This window comes from Pseudochaenichthys georgianus, chromosome 6 (genome assembly GCF_902827115.2).
Source record: "Pseudochaenichthys georgianus chromosome 6, fPseGeo1.2, whole genome shotgun sequence".
Taxonomy (NCBI): domain Eukaryota; kingdom Metazoa; phylum Chordata; class Actinopteri; order Perciformes; family Channichthyidae; genus Pseudochaenichthys; species Pseudochaenichthys georgianus.
The window spans coordinates 38,518,615-38,527,712 of NC_047508.1; positions in this window are offsets into that span (position 1 = coordinate 38,518,615).

Genomic DNA, 9,098 nt, shown 5'->3' on the forward strand with positions numbered 1-9,098 from the left:
TCAATCAATCAATATGTAATTACATTTCAAATACTGATTTGAGCCCCACCACTGTATGAGTTAGCCCTACCATAGATTACCCAACAAAAATACTCAGGAGCTGATAAGTCAATTAATTGCTTATCATGACAGGCACACAATAAAACAGTGGAAACAAACATGTGTTTGACTTTCATTAGTGAATGAAACTGGGTGCCCTTTTATAGTCTGTGTCCAATATTGTGCATTTATATATATATTATATACATATCCTACATATATGCTAAGGTCCCACTACTGACACGATAGCAGTCATTTCGTGCGCATGTGTGTAATTAAACCCATGATATCGAAATCTCACTCCAGCCAGGTACCCAGAGTTGGCAACCTTGCCCATGCCCCAAATAATATTTGTATTGCAGATCTACATGAATCACACAAACGACCTAGTTTGGATTCAAAAGGTGACAAGTTTGCATACCTGCTTGTCATCCATTTCATTACAGAGCTGGGAAAATGGTGTATTGATTAGATTCTGATCCGTGCAAGTCCTATTTTAACTGACTTTAGTTTCTAATATTAATGATAATTTGATTTCATCCCATAAGTAATTATTTAAATTAACTCAACATTTCACATGATGGATTAGTGTTCCACATTTCCCCACTAATTTCTTTTATGATTGAGCCACTGGTAAAGAGAGACATTGATGATCCTGTGTTCCGTTTGTTGTCTATGGCTTCGGACGGCTTCACTAAAAGTCACCCAGCTCTGCCCTACTACAGACCGGCTGAGTGCAGTCACAGAGATGCTATGGCTGTGCTACATGACATTAATGGTCTGGTCCGAGAATGGACACCATTTCCTGCTCCCAGAGAGAATGACATTCCTCAAACTGAACTTTACAGCCGTTGATACTGTCTCACATGGGTCTGCTCCCCCCACCGAGCCATGAACTGAAAGCTTGACGTCTGCTCTGAACACTTGGAAGCCTCCCTGTCACACCAGCTCCAAACCCTTGGGTCAGTCAGATGAGTCAAACGGCTTCACTTGGGCACAGGGGTCAGAAATATGATTCTCGTTACCACAGAGTGGGTTTGTTTGTTTTTTAAGGCTATCCATACTGCTATGCAGAGGATGCCTGCAGGTTGGCAAGCTGTGAAAAGCCCCTACCATTTTTAGTATAGGCCTGTTGTCAGGGGCCTGTTACTGTCTACTACATATATTCACATTATATAGACCATGAGGCTGCACGGAGCTTAGGCTAAAAATACAACCATTCTGTTCTGCTCTAAAGATTCAATTTATAGATTCTATATCAAAATAGTTTGTTCTTATTGTTTCCAATGATGACGTCACCTTAAGCGGAGGAATGCAAACCTGTTTTCAAATGTAAGGTTTTGAATTTGTTTGACATTTCTCAGTAAAGACACCCTCAGACGCCCACTGTCATTCATGCTCCTTCAGTGGTGACTCAGATGTTTAGGGGGTTGAAGCTGTTCCTCCCAAATCAGAGATGCTTTGTTTTTGTTTGTTTTTTTTTTCAACAAAGGTGTGCATTTCCTGCATAATATATGGTTCTCACAATTGTTTTTGTTAGTTGCGCACAGCTGATACTGAGTGTTCTCGAGTGATGGATTATGACCTCTACCATGCTTACATGGACTCGTATGTTTTATTTCATATCTAACTGAAGTAAGAGACAATAGAGAGAGCTGTGGAGGAGAGAATAGAAAGAGAGAATAGAAAGAGAGAATAGAGAGAGATGTGGAGGAGAGAATAGAGAGATGTTATTTGCAAGTTGCGTGCTGATACTGAGTTTTCTCGCTTAATAGCTTATAGACGATACCATGGTTAAATAGACTCCTACGTTGTTATTACATTATGTGACATATGTAAGAAAAGGGAGGGGAGAGTCAATTATATTTGAGTAATTGATCTCATATTGAAACATTCATTTCTCAAACCTATGTTTATGGAAGAGGAAATGTACTTCTGATAAACTAATCTTTTATCAAATGGTAAATGGTGAATTAATATAACATTTAGAATAATTGAGAACGGGTTATATCCACAGGGACAAGCTCACATTTAACTTAAAATAACATTTCTCTGCTTTGGACTGATGAGTATATGATTCTTGCATGTTAAATGACTAACACAAACCTTACATGTATGCATGTGCATGTGTCAGGAAGGCTCCCAAATAATTCTGAGGGGCCTATCGTATTTTTGTAATTGAATGATAATGTGCTAATCCATTACTTTGAGTTGTCTGCACTCAGGAAAACATCCCTATCAAGTGTTAACCCAATCACTAGGACAGCTCTGAAGGTCAAGGGTCAGAGAGAGAGGGTCACACCCTCTGGCTGCAGAGAGCACCCCCAGCCACGGGCAAGGAGGCACGAGGTCTTTCAAGATGAGAGGATTCTAATCTTCAACTTTCTGATGGGATGGGATGCTTCTTCATCTTTCTGCTCGGGGGGGGGGGGGGCCAAACAGACAACTCTGCAGGACGAGCGATGGCTTCAGAGGCTCCATGGTTCTTGGAAGGGCAGATTTCTTCCTAAACATCTCCCATCATGGGTCGGGGCATCTGGATGTGCTATTTGGAATAGGCTCTGCTCTCAAGCAGATAGCAGAAGGAATGCAGGCAGATGAGCCTCTCACTGGGAGATCATAAAGTGCTCACTGAATGAGCCACAAAAGCAGAGTAATTGGGGGGTTTGAAATATGGTGCTTTGGTGAAGAAGAGTTTTGAGCCAATCAGCACCTCAGTGCTAATCTACAGTATCGGGATGCCTTCACACACCAGACATTCTGTGTCATAAAGAGAGGAGGAGAACGAGTCAGGAGGACATGTTCTTCGAGCTCTTGTACAAAGATAACATTTGAATTGAATGACCATATGATTACAGATGTACAATTAATGATTGTTTTTATATTTCCGATGAACAGATATGTGTTACATAGTGGTGACAAATATATTTTGTCAGATCAGATTACACTTTCACACTAAACAAATATATTTTGTCAGATCAGATTACACTTTTACACTAAACAAATAAATTAATTGTCAAATCAGATTACATTTTCACACTAAACAAAATAAATTAATTGATATTTTCAGATTGATAATGTATTGAACAATAAGATATTTCTAATATTATAACAGACAATGTTACTATCCTTAATCATTACCAGGTAAAATGTACAACGAGGAAACCAGATTACCAGGTTCCCAATCCAGGTGCTACTGCATGCTACATTTAGATAGAAAAACAAATGTTCTATCCACTCCACTTAAATACTCAGCAGGTGATGTAGATTTTTCAAAAAGGCCTTAATCACTCCTTTTAAACAAACTAAAACTAATTCTGCAGCAAGTTTAATGTTAGACTACGCACATGAACACAATATTAGCAACTGTTTGCTGTGCCAAAATATGCCAGAATCTATGCATTCTCCCATGTTTAGCCCAATTCCTTTCACGAAAGCTGGTTTAGTTAGCTGGACATAGCATCCAGAATTAGCGAGGAGGCTGAGGAATTGGTACAACTTTTCCCCACAGACTCTGAGCAATCTTAACAGTACGAGGGCCTAGTCCTCTCTCATTGTTGATACAGTAAATACAATTACCTGCCTGACGGGTTTTCAAACGAATAGATGTTTGGACTTTTCTTTCCTCAGGTTGTTGAAATAAAAATGCCTAACTTTCCTTTTCAGATGTTAAACAAATGTATTTTGAATAAAATGTATGTAGTAAAGTGCCTTACTCTTGAATAAGTGTATTGAAGTAAACGAAAAGTAATGCTAAAGATTGAGGACACTGTACCTTTACAGATTACAGATTGATCGATTCATCACTGTGAATTTATACCTTAACTGTGAATTTTTAACTGAATCCCTATTGATTCTGATTTTATACCTCAATTGGATTTCTTATAATCCTACATTCTAATTGTGTTTTAATAAGTAATTGCCTTGAAGTAAATCTTTAAAGATGTAAGCTGAATTTGAATTTGTGTTTGATGAATGAGATTAACTGAGGGATAAATGATAAAAGATCTTGTTTTTGAAACATATATTTTACTATTATATTTTTGTATTGCATATGTGTTATTATTGTGCTTTTTGACAAAAGAATCAAACACTGAAGAAAGATGATTTTTCTATTATGGTTGTCTGTATCAACCATTGTGATTGGCTGCTTCCAATCTTATTCTGCTTTTGATGTGATTAATGTAATGAGGAATCCACCCAACTCTGAGGACGTTTTATTTGATTCAAGTAGTGACTGAAAATATTCTTAGACTAATGTTAATTGGTTATCAATGAATTGATAAAAGCGTGGATCTGTGAGGGAAATATTTTTGTTTATGTGTTTGTACCAAAAAGCATTTTGTGTTTCACATAGGTCTGCCTATAACTTAGAGCAGGGGTTAAAGGTTTAAAGGGTTAAAGGTTCCGCTTTCCTGTTGGGGGACTGTGACTAACTGCCAGAGGACTTTAACAGACTGTCTTGTCTCTGAATCCATGTGTTTTTGTGATTATCGATCAGAAGACGCGCGAAATAGAGGCTCCTCCTTGATTATCTGTGTAGATTTGCGCTGTGTTTCTGTGTAATCTTCAGTGTTGGCTGGGGAATCACATGATGAAGTCGTGTGAGAACCCTGCCAATGCTCCCGGCCGTGGCTCTCAATAAACTCAGGTGTTTGATATAAAGCGGACTCCAGCCTCCATTCCTTCCATCAACATTGCTGAAAAGAAAACTCTCTCTCACACCCATGTCAAGTGTGGTGCCATACCGTGTAATAAAAGAGTAGTATATTTATACTTTTTACTCACTACATTTATTTTACAGACTTAGTTACTGGTCACTTTGCAGATTTAGTTTTAAATTAATATATGTTATTATAGGTTAAGTTAGCCAGTGTGTGTATAAGACAATTCAAATAAACCCCACCTTTACCAAGTCCAACATTGAAGTTATGAACATATCAAACATGAATAATGATAATACAATTATATAAACTATATGGTGCTTATTTGTGTCATTCTGTATGGAGGAGTACTTTTACTTTTGGTACTAAGAGTATATTTTGATGCTAATTCTTCTGTAGCTTCACTGAATGTAGCCCTGCAGAGTATTTGTATTATTTACTTCAGTAAATCATCCGATTTATTTTTCCACCCCTGGATTCAACATTATGGCATTGACAACCGTGTCCTTGCATGACCTTTTCCACCACAGTCCAAAGTATAGAGACTAACTGATAACTTGATTCCTTTAACTTTTTACAGCAGACTCATAAAAAAACATGCTGCACATCTGAACAAAGTATTGTGAAAACAAATTAACATTTCGTTTCTGGTTTGGCTAGTGTAAGAATTCATAATGAGGGAATAAAACTGCTACATTCTTCATATTTGTATTACCTCTATCGGGATGATTGCATCGCGCCAATCTTGAGTCAGGTTTTCCTCAGGAATCAGGCAGTGGTGTCTGGGAATGTCTGTCAGGAAGACAACAGAGAAAGCGCCCAATCCATTGGGCACGATGCTGGCACAGAGCAGGAAGAAGACAACCTGCTGGAAACGTCCCCACTGACCCAGAAAAGCAGTGGACTCATCGTAATCCTTCATAGCCTGAGTATTAAAGGTGGGGTAGGTACGTTTCAGAAACCGGCTCGAGTGCACTCAAATTTGAAGTACACAGTCGAAAAGAATCTGCCCCTTCCTTCAGACTTCCTTACAGAGCACCTCCTCCAACACACATGAACTCGCACATGACTTAGGTTGGCTATATAGTTCAGGGGAATTGTAAACCATACAAACAGATAATTACCTGTCCAAGAGAAAAAGAGCGACCACGGCGTCAGATTTCAACTCGGTGTGTATGGGGGTTATTCCCTATTTTTATTCAAGAGCGTGGTATTTAAATTTGAGAGCATACTTTATTGATTTCCTTCAATCAAACCCTGTCATCGCACCAAAGACAAACCAAAGAGTAAACGCCCTTACGGGACGCTGTAATAAGTAAAGCGAACGCACCCGCAAGGACACCTGGCCTCCTATTGGTTGAGGGATTTTGACAGGATTGTTGCATAAATGTTTCGAGCGCGCACAGAATAAATCTGAGAGCAGAACAAATCTGTAAGCAGCAATATATCTGAGTGCAAGCCAGGCCCGGTTCTACGGGGGTGCATAAGGGTGCATTGCACCCTCAGTTGAGTCGTTATGCACCCTCATTTGAAAAATGAAAAGTAAAAAAAAAAATGAAAAGTGAAAAAAATGAAAAGTGAAAAATATTACATTTTGCCTACTATTACTAACAATAGTAGTAATAATAAGAAGAAGAAGAAGAAGAAGAAGAAGAAGAAGAAGAAGAAGAAGAAGAAGAAGAAGAAGAAGAAGAAGAAGAAGAAGAAGAAGAATATAGTTGAAAAAATAAATTGTAATTGTGGTTGAATAGCATTGTCTGCTGCATTTATTTGATCAATTTAAACGGTAAGTAACGTTATTATGTCAGGTGCGCGTGACCTGTGCCGCTGCACATTCATCATCTGCAAGGTGCTTACACAGCAGTCAATGATGGATCAGAAAATGGTTAAAACAACCAGCCCTTATCGCCAGCATACACTGCATCTACTGCAGGTAATAACAGTTCAGATCATGGGGACATTACGTTACTGTCGTGGACACACTAACGTCCTCCTGCCCGACTCGCCGGCTTTGCCCGCCTCGCCCACAGAGCGGAGCAGCCACAGCCGTCTTCGTTACCCCAAACACGCCACCCCTCGGCGGCCCGCAAGTGCCAGAGGACCTCTGCAAAACAGAGCCTGCCCAGGTATATTTAAAAAAGTCCCAACTCGCCTGTACAGTGGGGTGAGGCGCTCATTTTGCAGCTCATGGTTTCAAAACAGAGATTGGCTGGAATATTCATGTAAAAAAGATGCCATCTTCTGCTATGCATGTAGACATTTCGGTTCAAGTAAGTCAGATGCCTTCACCACAACTGGCTACAACAACTGGCGCCATGCTCTTATAGGCTACGTGATAAGGGACTGGGAAGGCATAATCAAGCAAAGAGCACATGATCCATAGATCTCTTAATGTTGCTCTCAAAGTGCACCAGATTGATGGTTTTAACTTCAATATTTAAAAAAAAATCTTCCCGGGGAGCATGCGGAGGTGAGGACCCCCATAGAGGGTGTTAGGTACACTCCCCACTTATAAAAATAGCACTTTACCACTGCACCCTCTCTAATCTCAGATGCACCCTTAGTCATTTGTTCTGGAACCGGGCCTGGTGCAAGCGTACAGTTTGAGCAGAAGCAGAGCAATTATAAGTGCAAGCAGGCACTATTTGAGTGCAAGGACAGGGTTTGAGGGAAATAAATACATAAAGTATGCTCTCAAATTGAAATACCAAGCTCTTGAATAAAGATAGGGAATAACCACCATAGGTGTGTTCCATCAGTAGTCGCCATCGTTGAAAAGCAACTCAATATTGACTCTGGTTTGAATTCTCCTAGTTTCCACTTTGTTTTTGTTCCTAATTTGCTCTGTTACATTATTTCTTTTGCCACCAGTAGACGATGTTGAACCTAACTCTGCCATGGTGAAAGTGGCCGCCTGTTGCTGGCGAGTCATTGAAGTACTGCTGCAATGCACGCCCAATGAGGGCACGAGATACATTTGTGCATGCACGAGATGGAAGGCTGACAGACAGGGCGGCAATCGTACTTTTTACAGTATTACAGGTTCCACAGATGAATTTTTTTGTATGGATTTTTTGTCAAAGCACTTAAGATATTCATTGCTATCGGGATGTTTAGAGTATTCCATGGAATATAACAAAAAGTGTATCTCGAGCCGGTTTCTCAAACTTACCTACCCCACCTTTAACTGTTTCCTCCACAGCTTGCAGAACAATTCTTTTCCAACTCAACAGAATGAAGACATACAGTTTGCAGTCTCTTAAACTGTGAGATAGCCACGCCCTTTACTAGATAACCATGCATGCCAAAAGAAATAAAAAGGAAGAATTTTACAGAATTTCTCAAGCAATAATTTCCCCTTAGGTCTGCCGTTTAATATCTATTTAATGTTGTTATAACTTGCTTTTATTACTGGCTAGTACAGTAAAAGTATTTGCCTTTCATCTGAAACATTCCTTTGCTGCAACACTAATCTTTTCCTAGTCATAGCTGACAGGAAACAAGCATGTATAAGCCACATTGCTACACATATTACAATTACTTGTATATAGACTCTTCTTGCAGTATTTATATTCTATTGTATTTGTATTTACTTGCACTATTTTATCGTTTTATTGTGTTGCACTGTTGGAGGAGCCTGTGACCTAAGATGTTGACATATCTGCACTATGTACAAATGACAAAAAAAGCCTTGAATCTGTTTTTTATTATCCTTATCAGGTTATGTATTACAAAGGTCGAAAACGGTATTAGTTTATGGATGCAAGTTGTTGCTGACAAAGCAAAACATGTGAACTGTGCAACTTTTGTCTAGTGAACATGTTGTGCTGTTCTCTGATGTTAGGTTCATCTTTCACGGCAAAACATGAATTCACATTTAACAGGTACCCTTATAACAGTAATAACGGAAACCTGTCTCTGTCTAGACAAATGCCAGAAATGACTTTAGCCATATCCAGTCTGAAAGTTCACTAAGTCAAAAGGTCAGGTTATTTATTACTATGGCTAAAACAATGTTGGGAATGCAAAAGCTTGTTGACTGGTCACTTGCATTTCCACAATACACAGCGTTAAATGTGTGGGGTTTTTTGCATTAAAAAAGGTAACAGACCTTTTGCATTCTATCATGAAATTAATGTATGAAATGAAAAAAAAGTTGCAACAGTTATTTTACATTTTACAAAACTTGTGTTATTAAATATCATTGTAAGGATCTTTTCTGATTCCCTTTTAAGTTTTCATTCAACCATTCAAAATCACAAACTGACATTAAGAATCAGGTGCTTAACGAAATCTACTAAAACAAAGTACTTAATTATCTACTTTTTCAGCTTTTATACACAAAAGTGCAGGGAAGGTATGCAGATTTAGAACACTATCTGTGAGATGAGAAGG